Raw genomic sequence first — 16,295 nt, 5'->3', positions numbered from 1 at the left:
AGAGGAATGAAAATTATACATATAGCAAGAGGGAGATAGATCCTTGGGATTTATTTTCTAGACTGTTATTTCCCAAAGAAACTAACTCTAGAGGGACACCTTATTCTTTTCACACTATGAGAAAAGTGAATTTGAAGCTAAGAATAAATATATACTCATCCAATGGCATAAACTCTCAATACTTAAAAGAAAATTATCTAAATTACAGGATGATTTAGATAATAAGATAATGACTTCTGGGTATTTTAAAAGATTCTTTTAGATATAGGCATGGGTAACAGAATGAAAGAAGTTAAGAATTTGAAAATGATAATATAAAAATTGGACAGGAAAAGTTTTTGGTAGTTACAAAATAAGGATCATAAAGAATATAACTAAAAAATATATTCCTAAAGAATATGTGGTTAATAGAAAAATCATATGCTATATAAATATGTATGTATATGTATATATGCCTACCTATTTACATATATATATATATATATATATATATATATATGTATATATATACATATATATATATATATAAATAAATGATTTTCAAAATTACCACACTATTACAAAATACAAAAATTGTGGAATGCTACTAAAATTTTTCTTACAGAAAATTTTATTTCTAAACACATATAAATAAAATAAAGGGAAATAAATTAACTAAGAAAACAACTTTTTAAAAAACCCATTAAATAAAAAAATTAATTACTGAAAAATTGAAGAAGAGATTTAAAAATCAGAAACAAAAAAGACTAGTGAGACAATGAATAGAACTGAGGATTGTAGTTTTTTTTTAAGACCAATTAAATAGACAAACAATTAAATAGTTTTATTTCAAGGAGAAGAATTGGGGGAGAGAAAAAGAAAGGAACATGAGAAGACACATGATAAGAAAAGAAGGAAAAGGGAAAGGTGGAAGGGTAGTGAGAAAGACAGACAGGGAGTAAGACCAAATTATCAAAAACGAAAATGAAAAAGAATGTATAATGAATGAAAAGGCTTTATTTTTAACCAGAAAATATTATTCTAAAATATTTGCCAAAACATAAATAATATAGAATTTAAAAAAAATATGAGAAGGAACTTGGCATTGTAGATAAGAGATTTAGACTCATAATCAAGAATATTTTGAATAAATTAACCACTTTTTGTACACACTAGCTATGAGATACTTGGCAAATCATTTTATCTTTCAGTTCCCTAAATGCAAAGGCTTTATTTCCCCCTCTCTTCCATAAGCCTGTGAATTCTCTGAGAACAGAGACTGTTTTTGTTTTCATCTTTCTTTATATTAGCATGATTCTTATTCAATTGATCAGCGGTAGTAAAGGGAATTTTTTTCTAAGGTAAATAAAATTGAAAAATTAAACTACAGCTCACTCTCTCTCTTAAAAACATTAACCAGACTTGTGATTTCATTGGTGTTAAGAACTTGAATGAATAGATAAATGAACCATTTATTAAGTGTTTAGCATATGAAAAGCACTCTGCTAAATGCTGGAGTTAAAAATGGAAAAGTAAGACACCATTCTGGAGCTCTCATTTTAATTTAGAGAGCACACCTGAAAAGTTTCAGCTGCTGTCATTTAGAAAGGTCCCATGGTCTTTAAAGTATAGCAGCAAAAGAGATGGCAATGCTTCTTCATTAATGTCATTTCTACTCCTAAAATCCTATCAGCTTGTGATGATAAATCATTTGTCAGTGCCAAAGACTTTGGTGAGAAGAACTTTCTTTTTATAGATATTTTCTATAAAGCTTTCTATAGACATAATTGAAGTAACTACAAGGCCAAGTTGCATCTATCTCCATAGGGACTGTTTTCTAGAATAATAGCTATGGGTTAATACAACCTAGCTACAATTGAGTTATCTCCAGGCAACCTGATCTATATCTGATTCCTGGACCCAGATGACTCTGGAGGGTAAAGTGAGGCAGGTGATTTTGCACAGCCTTCCCTCATTTAAGTCCAATTCATTTGCATGTCCTAGCATCACCTCCCTGATACCATGATGATTCTGCTTTTCAAAAACGAAGGTCGACCAACATTAATTGGACTGGAAGCTTTGCTTCCAAGCAAAGTCTCTTGGGTTCATTGTCTTAGGATGACTTCATAAGCGTTTGAAGGATGAGAGTGGTCATGATGGTAGTTCTAGTTTGACTTGCCTTTTCTCCCTTAGGCTACCTTGCTATGTTAACTAACAATGTGCTTGGCCTGTAAGTACTAGTTGGTTGGCACTTGGGTGGAAGGCTAGCTCCTTTTTCACAGGAATTGTTCCTATGGATGATGACTGTGAGGGCCAATCAAAAACAGAACTACTTTTCTGACTAGAGCTTCCATTCCCATGCTCATCTGCATGTTGGTGGCAATTAAACAACCCCTTCTCTACAATTATTTTTCTCCTATTTTTCACAGGGTCTGGGCTGATTTTATCAGGTCTCCTTAGATGAGAGTTAAGGATCTGACGCTGTCTTTTCCTCAAGGTTCCTTGCTACTTCAGCTGGCTCTACTGAAATGAGGAAAATTCCTTGATCAAGAACTATTTGCATATTCTCCGTTATTAATGTCTTCAAGAGTAATTTAGATCACTAAGAAGTTACTCCTTGAGTCTGTATTATAGGAAGGACTTTGATCCAAGTCTTCCTCACTTTGTATTAGGCTTTCTATTCACCCTTTCAGTTGGCTTATTCATTATACATATTGAATAAAATAGTAGCAAATGGACTACAGTAACATTTTTAAAAATTCAGTGACAGCAAGTTGGATTTATCCTGAGAATATGAGAGCGTTAATGAACATAATAAGTGATAACAACAAATAAGAAAAATCACTTGATTATCCCATTATGCCCCCACATTTCCCCTCAATAAAATATAGCTTTCACATATATTTTTAAAAAATACAAAACTCTTATATTTCAACAAACTGTTAACAAAGTCATAACAAAGCTGTTCTGAATGAGAAGAGATAGAGGCTAAACAATAGCTAAATCAACTGTCTGAACTAGTGAATGTCCAGATCCAAAGTGTAGTCATTAACAAGTGAATACCAGTTTTTAAGAAAGTCCCTATCTAATTAGAAAGTCTTCAGTGGAAGCTACATAGTCATTAATGGTACAGTGAATAGAATGTTGGGTCTGGAAAAACAAACAAACAAAGCAGTGTTAAAATTCTTCCTCAGATATTTACTGTGTGATCTTGGAAAAGTCACAACTTCTCTCAGCCTCAGTTTTTCCATCCATAAAATAGAGCTGTGATGTATAATTATAATGGATTACTATTGTGCTACAAGAAATAGCCAGTAGTATGCTTTCATAAATCCCTAGGAAGTCTTGCATGAACTGATGCAAAGTGGAATGAGCAGAACCAGGAGAACATTATACACAGCAATAGCAATATTTTATGATAATCAACTATGAATGATTTAACTATTCTTAGTAATAACAATGTCTATCTGCAAAAAACAAAAACAAAATCTATCTGCAGAACAAAAGACAAGATAAAGAAATAAAAAACATGATCAAACTAAGGTTTAAATTCTATCTTTACAATAAAATTCTTATTATCCTATTTAATCTCTAAAGGAAAATAAAACAACAAAATTTCCTAGATCTAATATATATATATAATAGGATTATTACCTTACTTTTGGGGACATTTGGAGTGTTCAGCTAGGTTTTGGAATTGCTGTGAATCATTATATTGATTAAAGTAGCTAATTTTTTACAATCGATTATCATTATAATTTTGCTGTGCTATATGTAATGTTCTACTCCTGCTTATTTCATTTTGCATCAGGATGTATGTCTTTTCAGGTTTTTCTGAAACCATCCCCTTTATCACTTCTTATAGTTCAAAAGTTTTTCATCACAATTGTGTACCACAACTTGTTTAAACATTGCCCATTTGAGAGGTATCCCTTAAATTTTTAATTCATTGCCACAATAAAGAGATATAATAAATATTTTTACACATGCAATTTTTTTCTATTTCTTTAATCTCTTTAGAGCACAGATCTAATAGTGGTATGTTTGGCCTTAATCCCATTGTTCTCAAGATCAGTTAGACTAGATCACAATTCCATCAACAATGAATTATTATACTTCTTTTCCCACATCATCTCCAGCATTTGTTATTTTCCTTTTCTACTATGTTAATTCTTCTGAGAGATGTAAAGTAGTATTGCAGAGTCTTTTTAATCAATCAAAGTTAAATACTGTGCTAAGCTAAGCATAGGGAATAATAATAAAAAAAAGCAAAAATAAGGCCTCCTTAGGAAGCTTGCAATTTAACAAGGGGAAAAAACATGCAAATCCATCTATGCAAAGAAACTATACACAGGATAAATAGAAAAAATATTACCAGAGGGAAGGCATGATTGAAGAGGAGTTGGGGAAGGCCTTCTATAAAAGCTAAGTTTTTAGTTGGAACTTAAAGAAAGTTAAAGAGGTCAATTTTCAGAGTGGGGGAAGAGTGATTCAGGTCTTGGAGATAACCTTAAAGAATATCTGGAGCTGAAAAGTGAAGAATCTTATTTATGAAACAACAAAGAGAACTCTGAGATATGACTTTACACTTCTCAGCTTGGCTAAGATGACAGAAAAAATGGTGATGAATGTTGGAGGGGATGTGAAAAAAACTGGGACACTAATATATTGTTGGTGGAGTAGTGAACTGATCCAAACATTTTGGAGAGCAATATGATAAAACAATGCCCAAAGGGCTAATAAATTGTGCATATCCTTTGATCCAGCTGTGTCTCTACTGGGTTTGTATTCCAAAGAGATCATAAAAAAAGAGAAAATGATCATGTGCAAAATGTTTGTAGCTGCCCTTTTTAGAGTGGCAAGGAATAGGGAATTGATTGGATGCCCATCCATTAGGGAATGGCTGAAAAAGTTATGTGGTATATGAATGTAATATAATATTATTGTTCTATAAGAAATGGCAAGCAAGCTAATTTCAGAAAAGCCTGGAAAGACATGAACTGATGATGCTAAATGAAGTGAGCAGAACCAAGACAATATACACAGTAACAACAATACTATGTGATGATCAACTGTGATGTACTTGACTCTTTTCAACAATGATCTGATTAAAGGCAATTCCTTTTTTAAAAGGCAATTCCAATAGATATATAATGGAAAGTGGCCATTCACATCCAGAGAGAGAATTATGAACACTGAATGTGGACCAAAGCATAGTATTTTCACTTTCTTTTTGTTGTTGTTTGCTTGCTTTTTTCCTTTCGTGGTTTTTTGTTCTCTTTTGAGCTGGTTTTTTTTTGCATGTATCATGACAAATATGGAAATATATTTAGGAGAATTGCACATGCTTAACCTATATTGGATTGCTGGCTTTTTGAGGAGGGAAGAGGGAAAGGAGAAGGAGAAAATTTGGAACACAAGGTTTTGTAAAGATGAATGTTGAGAGCTTTCTTTGCATGTATTTGGAAAAATTAAATATTATTTAAAAGAAAAAATTTAAATGATATTATTAATAAATATTTATAATACTCAAAATGATTTATTCACTCAAAGTCATTCTTAAAACAGTATTGCTTGATTCTCTTCATTTCTCTTTTCATTATTTCATTCAAGTTTTTCCATGATTTTTAAAATATTATTGAGTTCATCATTTCTTATAGCATAGTAATATTGCACTACAATCATATACCACAACTTGTTCGGCCATACCCCAATTGTTGGGCATCCTTGTAATTTCCAGTTCTTTGCCAGTACGAAAATAGAGGCAATAAACATTTCAAAACATATGGGTTCAAATGGTTTTCCCTTTCTTTCACCCACCAGCACATTTTACAGATGCAGACGCCAAGGAAATTAAGATTAAATGAGCCATTCAGGGTCACAAATTAGTGTCAGATGCTAGATTTTGAACTCAGTTCTTCCTGACTCAAGGCCTAACATTCTATTTATTGCATCACAAAATTACCCAATAGTTATTAATTATAAGGTATCACTGAATTTTATTTGAATAATATTGTTAATGAATACTACAATTTATTTGTCCTTAGCACTCTTTTTTTTTCTATATAGAAATCCAATAGTATACCTCGCCTTCATCTCAGCAATATTTTTATGCCAACATAGTATTCAGAGACAGCAAAGCGGGAAAAATGGAATATGAACATAAAATAAGGTATTTATTTGCTTGTGTGGTTTATAAACTGGAAGCAGAATCAAAACTGGCTTAAATATTATATCACTGTTTTTGTCAGAACCCATTTAAAAGATTAAATTCAGTTCTGTGTCCCACATTTTTAAAATGACAAGGGGATATAAATTCAAAGGAAATAGTTCAGGATGGTATAAAGACTTGGAAGTATGATATGACAAAATCAACTGAAAGAACTGGCATCATGAAAAGAGAATATTAATATGAGATGTGATACCTAACTTCAGAATTTTTGAAGCCATCATGTGTAAGAGACATTAATTTTTTTTCATGAATGAAGTGAAAAGAACTATGAACAATAAGTAGAATTAGAAGGGAACTAGATTTAATCTTTATTTAAGGAAAATTTTCCTAACAATTAAATATGTCCAAATGTTCTTTTGATCATTACGGTGAGTTTTACTTCATCATAGGTATTAAAGGAAAGACTGGAACATTATTTTTGTAGAAAAAAATCACTGTTTGGTTTTAAACAATATGGTCCTGGACATATCTTCCATTGATGGCATTTTATTATTTTAAAGGATGGTTCTATTCAAGAGCAATTTAGACTAGATGAATTCTGAGGCTTCCATTCTAAAAATTTATAATATTCATGATTCATTAATAATATTATTGAATGGTTTTAAAACCTACAAAAGGAAATTTTTGAAGGTCAATACTTGTTTGGATATATAAATTTTGGCTTAGTAATTTTCTTCACTATATAATCACACATTTAAGTTTTTAAAAATATTAATACAATTAAAAGGATTTGTTTAATAACAATTACAATTCATTATTACCAACAAACATCCAAGAACTATTATCAAAATGGAAAAATTTTAAATTTTCTGGAGGATTAAATATAAAATTTGTTTCTTCAAAGAAGACTGTCCAACCTTTCCCCCAAATCTTTGGGAATTCTATGACATGTAAAGGTTTTTTCCTTACCTCTCAATAAGCTCCTTGTAATGAAAGCTCTATCATCATTGATTTAAACAGTTTGAATATTGTTAATAATAAAATTTTATTCATGCAAATACTTTACCTATACACAATGCAAGCCTTTAGTAGTTAACTGGAATTATGCTAAATTAATCAGTAAAATATCTATATCCTGTGAGCCAGAATCCATTATTAGCTATCTACTCAAAGTGGGATTAAAAGAAAATATAAAGGTGCCTTATACAACAAAATATTCACAGCATTATTTTTGTGGTAATAAGGATATGGAAACAGAATCATTAGCCACATACTGAAGTAAGGTTAAATCATTGTGATACTGCTAGTTTTCATTGATATATGATTTAGATGAACTATTTTTTTCCTCTTTCTTTTTTAATCTTTAGTACAGGTATGGTTCAATAGATAGGAAAGTATAAAATGCAAATTAAGTAAAGGAAAATTTGAAGTAATTTTTTTTAAAAAATGTATTGAAATGTGAGTTTTAGACCAACATAATTTATGGATTATGTAATTTTGAGAAAATCTGTTTACTTCTCTCAGCTTCTGTTTTTTAACTATAAAATGAGAATAATAATATTAAACAATCTTCATTAAAACAAAAACTTAAAAAGCAAAATTTATTTTCCTTAATTAGGAAATGGCTGAAAAAGACATAATTTTATGAATATAATAGCAGGCTATATGTATGCTAAATATAACAATTAATTTGAGAAAATCATTAAAATTTAAGAAGACGTATAAAAAGATATAGAGCAAAGTATTAAGAACTAAGAAAATAATATACACAATCTCACACAATTATTAAAAAGAAAATCACTAAATGATATCAGAATTGAGATCAATGTCTTGATGAATTTTGACTTCAGAGATGTATGATGAAACATCTCCTTACATGGCCACACTTGAGGAGCTACATTCAGAGGCTAAGTTGGTAGCCAGACTTTTCTACCCATTCTCCAATATTTAATAGAAAAAGTAATTTTTAAATGGATAGTTAAATGAGCAATCCTACCAACGTATTATTAAAAAGTAAAAGCTCAAATATATAACTTACAAACCCAAGTGAGAATTATCAAAAGCTATAACAGAGCCAAACAGAACTCAAGATAATGAAAAAGGATGTTGAAATGTAACTTTCTCCAACAATCTTACTATGCTTATAAGAAATTTTATGTTAATCAAAGGGAGATTCTATGCCTATGGAGAAAATGCATAAATAGTATGCACTTAGTACATTTGGACATTGTATTTTTCTCTTGTAAGAAATTTTTTTCTTTCTTATAATGTAGTTTATCAAGAAAGTTTCTTTTTGACCTTGTCTTAAAAGTTTGAAGAATGCCAGCTGTCTGAAATTTAGCATCTTGGACTTTACATACAGTACACAGCTTTGGGAAGTAGCAATTCTCTGGGGAGGGAGGTGGACTGACCAATGAACTAACATAAATGCCTCGAAGAAACAACCAGTATTTCATAATTCTGCAACCAAGTCTTCAAAATAAGATTTCTCACAAAATTTATGAGGAAAAAAACAATTATTGAATTTTATATGAAAGCTAAGAGGTTAAAGCAGGTTATGTGAAAGTATATGTCAAAAGAAAATTATTAACTTACCCTACAGGAAGAAAGGACTAAATTGCAATACACTTCATGCAACTTCTTTTAAGAAAAAAGTTTTCAAAGGAAGTTTCACTATAATGTACAGAATAAATGGATCCAATTTTCCATAGGGGATTGGTATATACAGATATATGTGAGTTTCTGAGTGTATGTGTATAGCTTTATTTCTATAAGCAGAAATTTATGCATCAGCGGTATCCCTAATCATTAGGTAGATAATAGTGGTCACAAAAAGTAGAGGTGTCAAATATAGTCATATATGTTAACAACATTCCAGAGTGTGGCCCAAATCAAATTAAAATACGTTTAAGAATCATTTAACAAAGTAACAAAATAAACATAGATGATGTTAATATTTGGTTTTCTAAGTCATTGTTTGACTACAAGGATCCTTATGCACAATTTAGTCTCTACCTATTCCTTGTTTCCACATTTCCAATATTTAGTGATTCAATCATTAGTTCAACTTCTATATAAGACTAAGAATCCATTTTCTTCATTCTATATCAATAGAGTGAAAAGAAGACAAAAAGTATGTAATACTTTAATATGTAATAAGAGTTATCAGTTTAATTCCCTGAACTGTTTAATCAAGAATAGAATAAATTTTAATATAATGAATGACCTCCTACTACTGAATGTTCTTGTGAATTTTTAGTGTGATTTTAAATCAATCTTTGTTTTCAGTGCTTCTTCAAAATCCCTGAGGCAGTAGCCTTATTAGAAAGCAGGCAAATTTCTAAAAGTTCAGAGATCTGTAAATGTTATCATAAATACCATAACATACCAAAAATATGTGGTTCCACTACCTCTAGTTTGAGAAAAGAAAAGCCAAATCTAAAACTCCACTTTTGAGGACAAGACTTGGGAAGGAAGAGATGAATAAATTTATGTCCTCAGGATGTTTTCCTTAAAATTTTTGTTTCTAGAATTAGACTTTTTTTTTTTTACAAAATCACAGAATTTGAGGTTAGATGATCTTAATATTAACTGGCCCACACATACACCAAAGGAATACCACCATAACATACCCAAAAAGTGTCACTTGGTTTCCAGTACAAGGCATTCATTCAATTGTAGCCCCACAACTTCAGAGTGTATTCCATTTTACTTTTGAATTATTCTAATTGTTAAGAGATTTGTTAGGACATCAAGCCTAAATTCACCTCTGAAATTTCCACCCTTTTCTTGGTTTTATACTTTGGAGCTAAACAGAACAAATCTAATGCCTCTTAATACTCAACATTTTTAAATTTACACAGCTGTCATATATTCTTAGCTCTCCTCTATAAATATCTAAAGTTCCTTAATTAATCCTAATTGAGAACTCAAGGTTAGTTTGATTATCTTCCTCTCTATGCTCTCTACCTTTCCAATGTCATTTTATATAATGAATGTAGATTCAGAATTGAACACAAACCTCCAGAGATGATTTGATCAGAGATTTCTGAAAAACATGCTTGCCTTCAGGCAGCCCAAGATTACTCTAGCTTGTTTGTTCTAGTCCAATAACATACTCAGATTGTTTTTCAGTGAACTGCAATCTAACTATGTTTTTTCTCCATCTAGTATTTATGAAATTAGTCATTTGGGAACTAGTATTGTATAACAGAAAGAGAAATGAATTTAGACAGAAGAAATGGATTGATATCCATTCTGCTTTGTTTCATCTTGTGAAAATTGTAAATCTTTCATTCTCTCTTGACCTCAGTTTCCTAATCCTTACAGTGAGAGATTTGAACTAAATAATTTCTCAGATCCTTCTTCTCTGTAACCTATGAGCCTGTGACTTTAGATTTATACTTTATGAATTCTCTCTTGTTAGATTTAATCCAATGTTTTAGCTCATTAAGATCTTTTGAATATAAAAATGTGTTCTGATAAAAATATTAAACAGAATAAAAATCTCTGAAGAATTCCACTGGAGAACTCTTAGTTTTCATAGAAATAGTAACAACATCAATTAATGATTCCAGGATTGCAAAGGAAGAAAGATGATTTCAAAGCAGGGGTGGTTTTCCATAAGAATAAAGAAGGACAGGAGATCTTGAGGTTTCAGTGAATATAAAAAACTAATTTTAGGAGAAATGCAGCAGGTGAAGAGATGGAAGAGAAAGAGGCTATAATTAGAGAATATCATAATTTTTCATCATGGAAGTAATGTAGTTGTGGGAGATGATGAGACCAAGAATATGACCACTTTTATGTGGGCCTGAAGTAGAAAAAAGTTGTAGGTCTTGGAAGTTGAGATAGTAAAGATTGTGCTTCTCTGCTTACCTTTATTAGGAGTTACTGTGTGACTAAAAGGGAAAGGAGTAATAACTGTGTGAGCAAAGCCGAGGGAAGAAGCAATAGCTTGCATTTTCCTTATCTTATTGAGAGATTTATGGATGTTGGAAATTGGTTATTTTTAGAGATTAACCTGAAATCAATGAAGCTCTGAAGAATCATGTAGAAAAAGCTTATGTTTGTGCTAATGTGCATTGATTAAGAGGACTGGTTTAGGAAATGAGTTTGGTGTAAGAAGAAATAATAATAATAATAACAATAATAATATAATAATCATAATAAGTTGCACTGTTAATCACTTTACAAATATTTCATTTGATACTTACAACAACCTGATGAGGTAGATGCTGTTAACAACCTCATTTACATTTGAAAAAACTGTGGACAGTTTGGTCATAGAATTGATATAGCATCAGTCTGGACTTGGAGTGAGAAGGACATAAGCCTCAAGCACCTAACACTAATCAACTGTGTGATCTGGGCAAGTCACTTAGTTCTGATTGTCTCACCAAAGGGAAAAAAAATACATGAAATCATTAACTTATAGTTTGAAATATTTAACTTCTTTCCCCTTTATAATAAAAAACATATATGATTGCATATGTTTAACCTATATCAGACTATTTGATGCCATGGAGAGGGGGAGGTAAAGGAGGAAGGGAGAAAATTTAAAAGACAAAATTTCACAAAAATGAATACTGAAGAGTATCTTTACATAAGTTTGGAAAAATAAAATACTATTTAGAAAACTGTGGTAGACAATGGTTGTGACTTTCTCAATATCACATAGTAAGTATCTGAGGAGGGATTTGAAATCAAGCTTTCGTGACTCCTGATACAGCACTCTGTTCTCTAGCTTTCCTAAATTAGTGAATATCTATAAGATAGAGTGGTAGAGTAATGAACGAGGCAGGATGGGAAAAGGAGAGTAGAGTGGCAAAGGAGGTAGAATTTTCATCAATAGTAGAACAAGTTGATCAGGAGATTCCAGAATGAATCCAAAGAGCTTAGATTAGGACTAGTGAATTTCTATATAGAGAAAAGTGATCATTCAACAACTTGGAGTCCAGTACTAGTTCTTTACATAAACTCTACTCCAGTAACTCCATCTCCTCCCAGAAACAAATTTATCATTACCTTAAAGATTTCTTAGAATCTTTGGAGTGAAACAGTTTAGTTGTGGAGAGACTTTAATATTAACAAGAAAGAACTGAGGACTTCTTTCTTGAGTCATAAAATAAGCTAACTTTTGTCTAGGATGACCAATGTGAAGTAACATTTCTGGAATGAACATAATTTAATTCTTATGATATGGAAAAGGTAATGTAAAGAGAATTTTTAAACACTTTCAGAAGCATCCTGAAAGAGCTGATAAGATTATCTAATGTTTAGCTCTTTCTCATTGCAATACATTATTGACATATTTAAACATTTCTTTATATTATTTGCTACCCATTAATAAATGGTGTAGCTAATAACATCAAAGATTATATAATTTATGAGACTAGGAAGATGGGAAGTAACAGGATATGTGATATGGATAAGAGGTGAATAAAAGGTGACTATATCCTACAATTGTTTTTGTTACTATGATTTTCTTTTGTTTTTTAATGCCTGTATTGGACAGAATGATTACTAATCTGTTTTATTTTGAAATAGTGATTTTCTAGGCCTAAACTACTTCAGGTATCTTGAACCATGACACCAAAGAAAACTAAGACTAACCCAGAAATTCGATAAAAATGAAGCTACATATACATATATATTGTGGGGAGGCAAGAATAATAAAAGGACAAACAGTAAATGGAATAATAGTAACAACAACTGAGAATAGATTTAACTGCTATGTTCTTATTTCATTTCTACTTTCTTTGTCTTCCCATCTTCCTTTTTCCTCTTCTACAAGCCTGTAATCTCTGTCATGGCCAATTTCCTAATAGTTTAGTTTTGATAATGGAGCAAAGTAAGAAACCCGTAGGTAATTCAACAGTTAAGAAAATATTTGCTCTGTCATAGCAGAAAAAAAGATATTCAACAAGAATATGCATTGGAAACAATTATATTGACTTAGCTGAGCAAAGCTCCTTTGCCTGAGTTGCCCACCATAGTATACAGACATTAGAGAAGATCAGAGCTCTTCATGGCTTTCTTGTACTTAAGAAGGAAGATGTCAACAGCTTAAGCCTTTAGAGTCTTAAGCCAATAAAGTCTCAAGGATAACTACAATAACTGTTAAGGAAAAACTCATCTAATTTAAATGAGATTAGTATATTGGGCCTATCACACTTGGCATGATAGCTGAACTTCAATGAATAATTCATTCACATTGCCTCATTTATTTCTTGAACCTTAAACATTCTGGGGTGGATTTTCTAAACTTTATGAACATCCTAAACATTGTTCATCGGAAAATTTGTATGATGATTCTTTTGGCTTTGTTGGGATATATTAATAAGAACAATATGACTTAAATGCAAACAAACAAATGATATGATGTTTTGCATTACTAGGATTTAGAAAAAGAAATCTTTTGTTATTATTATTCTCTATCCATGACTTTAACATTATATTAACTTCCCAGGAAGAACATTCTTTCCAATGCAGATTGGCAATTGCTCTGCGATTTATAGTCATAGACATTCAGAGGTTATGTGACTTAAACAAGGTCACAGGAGTGGTGTTTCTTAAAGAATAGACTTGAGTGCAGGTCTTACATGCCTCAAAGATTAGCACCATATTTTCTGAACCATCCTGAAAAAAATCTAAAGTGAAAATTATGATGTATGTTGGAAGTCAGTTTCCAAAAATTCTATTTTCCCCAAATGCTCCCTTTAATAATATAAATTTAAATGTTGATTTTATTTTTCAGTTAGCTTGTTGAGCTAAATGATAGGCTAAATAAATCTGTATTTAATTTAAATTGAAGAATTCAAACTGATCCAGTGAAGTCACTAAGTATTATTCCTTTGTTTTCTATATTTTCAGATATATTATCCCGTTAGGATTCCTGCACAAGCATCATTTAGATATAGCTTCCCTATATCTGTCATTTGTTGCATTTGCAGTCAAATTCTACAGACTTCCAGAGATAGTTACATCTAGCTGAAGCTTGGTTCTTAAGGTATATATCCTATATGTGACTAGCAATTATAAAGGACCATATTGCCCTTGATGAAAGGAGATTTACATTGTAGATACCAAGACCCTACTAATTATAATTGAAATTTAAGAGTAAATTCTATTTCTATTGAATAATAAACCCCTCAGGCTTTCTGAACTAAAAATAAAATAAAATGAAACCACCCAATCATTTTCTTTTACCTGCTGCTTATTTAGAATAGCACAATGTCTTCAGTCCCTTGGTCTGTCACATCATTACAGTGCTTTAAGTTTCAGCCTGACAGGTAAGAGTATTCATGAGAGCAGGGTTCCCTGGAGTAGTTATTATTTGAAAGGTAAAACTTTGAAGGACTGAATAAAGGTGTTTGTGAATGCAGTCCCACTCTCCATCTGCTGAGGACAAGATGGAATTCATTGGCAAACAGTCCATGGATATATAAACTAGCCTGAAGTGCTCACACCATTCAGACTACTGATAAATCAGGAAAGTCTTATTAGGCAGGAAATACTTGGAAACACAATTCTTTTCACTATGTGTTTATGTATGTGTGTTTCTTTTATTATTGTGGAAATAATTGATAGTTGATAAAGTTGATAAAGATTGAGGAAATCACTCACAGGATATATAGTATGAAGCATGGAAAAATCTATATGTATTCTTTAGCATTGGCAATGGGTAGTCAACTAAGGCCCCAAACTTATTTAGGAAATTCCTGTGGTTTCATATTTGTTGGTTTTCTGTGTTATCATAGATATTGCCTCCACTTATGTCGCTATCTCTTTCCTTTGCTCATTGTTCAACACAACTATAAGAGCAATGCTGAATGAGCTTTTAATGGCAATTGGAAGAGACTAGGATAAGATTTGCTAATTTTCTTATATTTTATATCCCTACTTCTAGAGACAAGATTTCTTGGAAATTTGGATTTGACAAGGTTATTCTGAGATTGCTCAGTCACTAAACATTTCCTATTAAGTATAATAATAACAATATATATAATTATATTGTTCTATTCAAAAGAGTATGTTATATGTCTGCATGTAGGAGGCCTGGCCTAGGAGATAGTTTTGGTTCGGTAGTTCAGGACACTTAGTTGAAATAACTATCATTGATACTTATTAGGTGTATGACCATGGGCAAATTATTTAAATTTTGTGAGACTAAGTTTCCTCATCTCCAAATTGGAAATAATAATACTAGTAACACCTTCTTTACAAGACCCAAATTGGATAACATCTATTACAAATTTTAAAGCCTTCAAAAAAGTTATTAGAATAATACCTTGATTATTATTATGCTTTTAAACTTTGCAAGTTCTTTCTTCTCAAAAACTCTGTGAGAAAGGTTGTATGTTATCTTCATTTTACAGATAAAGAACTGAGGTAAAAGAGATGAAGGAAGCTTTAAACTAATTGATAACTCTAGATATTTTGTCTCTCAGAACAATACATTTTCCATTGCATCACTCTATACAAAGAATACTTGGCTCGAACTCATGTATGTACAGAGCCATTATGCTAAGTTTTTCCATAGCAGGAAGGATCAAATTACTTTTCAGGTTGTCATAGTAATATTTGCTCTATACAATATAAAAAGCAGAGTTGGAAGATCACCAACTAAGTAAATCTTGGCTCAATGGATTTAATGCAGAAGTCTCTACATAAAAAGTTAAAAGATCAATGCTGTGATCTGGATCTTATTAGACAATGAGCTAATCAGATGTGCTGATTAATCTAGGCTAAAATTGTACTTTAAAAATTAAGATGAATCAGTGATTATTTCTCTTCTCTATTACAGATTGCAGTCCTTTTATCCTTTGCCATCATATATTATTTTATTCATGTCTTCCCATAAATCAAACCTATCAAATACATTAGGGACCTTTCTCTGATTCTTTTGATCCTATATGTAATCATTTCACTCAGTGAAGTTGTCTGCTATGTCTCTAGTTCAACAAACAAAACACATCTATAATTCTAGTATTTATTTTATGAAAAAATTATCATTCATATACTTATTCCCAAATATATGTTTTATTTTTTAAATTAATAATTTTATTTACCAGATATATGCATGGGTAATTTTACAACATTGATAATTGCCAAACCCCTTGTTCTAATTTTTTCCCCTCCC

The 16,295-nt window shown here is 31.2% G+C and overlaps 1 long non-coding RNA gene across 1 annotated transcript in view; it reads left to right on the top strand.

The window, feature by feature from the left end:
• LOC141550649 (uncharacterized) overlaps nt 1–14,338 on the top strand; it is a 28,643-nt gene extending 14,305 nt beyond the window's left edge. The window contains exons 2-3 of the long non-coding RNA XR_012484653.1: nt 6,049–6,151; nt 14,027–14,338. This is a non-coding gene — a long non-coding RNA (uncharacterized LOC141550649). The remainder of the gene's footprint in view (nt 1–6,048; nt 6,152–14,026) is intronic.
• The last annotated feature ends 1,957 nt before the right edge of the window (nt 14,339–16,295 follow it).

Source organism: Sminthopsis crassicaudata, chromosome 1, assembly GCF_048593235.1.
Source record: "Sminthopsis crassicaudata isolate SCR6 chromosome 1, ASM4859323v1, whole genome shotgun sequence".
In the NCBI taxonomy this organism is placed as follows: domain Eukaryota; kingdom Metazoa; phylum Chordata; class Mammalia; order Dasyuromorphia; family Dasyuridae; genus Sminthopsis; species Sminthopsis crassicaudata.
The sequence above is the reverse complement of the archived record's forward strand: the minus strand, read 5'-3'. Positions and strand labels throughout refer to the sequence as shown.